Below are 1,968 nucleotides of genomic sequence, written 5' to 3' on the forward strand. Positions count from 1 at the left end.
AGGGGGCACGGCAGAGCCTCCCTAGTCCGACACAAGTGTCCCACTTGGGCCATACTCAGACCCACGGCCCGGGGCGAGAACCACAACTACTGGTCATCCTTTAGACCTCCAGGGGGCCCGGCACAGCCTCCCTAGTCCGACGCAAGTGCTCCACTTGGGCTGTACTCTGACCCAAGTCCCGGGGCGAGAACCACAACTAATGGTCATCCTTTAGACCTCCAGGGGGCACGGCACAGCCTCCCTAGTCCGACACAAGTGCTCCACTTGGGCTATACTCTGACCCAAGTCCCGGGGCGAGAACCACAACTACTGGTCATCCTTTAGACCTCCAGGGGGCACGGCAGAGCCTCCCTAGTCCGACACAAGTGTCCCACTTGGGCTATTCTCTGACCCAAGTCCCGGGGCGAGAACCACAACTACTGGTCATCCTTTAGACCTCCAGGGGGCACGACACAGCCTCCCTAGTCCGACCCAAGTGCTCCACTTGGGCTATACTATGACCCAAGTCCCGGGGCGAGAACCACAACTACTGGTCATCCTTTAGACCTCCAGGGGGCACGGCACAGCCTCCCTAGTCCGACACAAGTGCTCCACTTGGGCTATACTCTGACCCAAGTCCCGGGGCGAGAACCACAACTACTGGTCATCCTTTAGACCTCCAGGGGGCACGGCACAGCCTCCCTAGTCCGACACAAGTGCTCCACTTGGGCTATACTCTGACCCAAGTCCCGGGGCGAGAACCACAACTACTGGTCATCCTTTTGACCTCATGGTCATCCTTTAGACCTCCAGGGGGCCCGGCACAGCCTCCCTAGGCCGACACAAGTGCTCCACTTGGGCTATACTCTGACCCAAGTCCCGGGGCGAGAACCACAACTACTGGTCATCCTTTAGACCTCCAGGGGGCACGGCACAGCCTCCCTAGTCCGACACAAGTGCTCCACTTGGGCTATACTCTGACCCAAGTCCCGGGGCGAGAACCACAACTACTGGTCATCCTTTTGACCTCATGGTCATCCTTTAGACCTCCAGGGGGCCCGGCACAGCCTCCCTAGACCGACACAAGTGCTCCACTTGGGCTGTACTCTGACCCAAGTCCCGGTGCGAGAACCACAACTACTGGTCATCCTTTAGACCTCCAGGGGGCCCGGCACAGCCTCCCTAGGCCGACACAAGTGCTCCACTTGGGCTATACTCTGACCCAAGTCCCGGGGCGAGAACCACAACTACTGGTCATCCTTTTGACCTCATGGTCATCCTTTAGATCTCCAGGGGGCCCGGCACAGCCTCCCTAGGCCGACACAAGTGCTCCACTTGGGCTATACTCTGACCCAAGTCCCGGGGCGAGAACCACAACTACTGGTCATCCTTTAGACCTCCAGGGGGCACGGCACACCCCCCGGTAGCCGACCAAAGTGCTCTACTCGGGCCAGACTCGGACCCACGACCCGGGGTGAGAACCACAACTACTGGTCATCCTTTAGACCTCCAGGGGGCCCGGCACAGCCTCCCTAGTCCGACACAAGTGCTCCACTTGGGCTATACTCTGACCCAAGTCCCGGGGCGAGAACCACAACTACTGGTCATCCTTTAGACCTCCAGGGGGACCGGCACAGCCTCCCTAGACCGACACAAGTGCACCACTTGGGCCATACTCTGACCCAAGTCCCGGGGCGAGAACCACAACTACTGGTCATCCTTTTGACCTCATGGTCATCCTTTAGACCTCAAGGGGGCACGGCAGAGCCTCCCTAGTCCGACACAAGTGTCCCACTTGGGCTATACTATGACCCAAGTCCCGGGGCGAGAACCACAACTACTGGTCATCCTTTAGACCTCAAGGGGGCACGGCAGAGCCTCCCTAGTCCGACACAAGTGTCCCACTTGGGCCATACTCAGACCCACGGCCCGGGGCGAGAACCACAACTACTGGTCATCCTTTAGACCTCCAGGGGGCCCGGCACAGCC

This window comes from Nothobranchius furzeri, unplaced genomic scaffold, assembly GCF_043380555.1.
Source record: "Nothobranchius furzeri strain GRZ-AD unplaced genomic scaffold, NfurGRZ-RIMD1 Scf065, whole genome shotgun sequence".
NCBI lineage: Eukaryota > Metazoa > Chordata > Actinopteri > Cyprinodontiformes > Nothobranchiidae > Nothobranchius > Nothobranchius furzeri.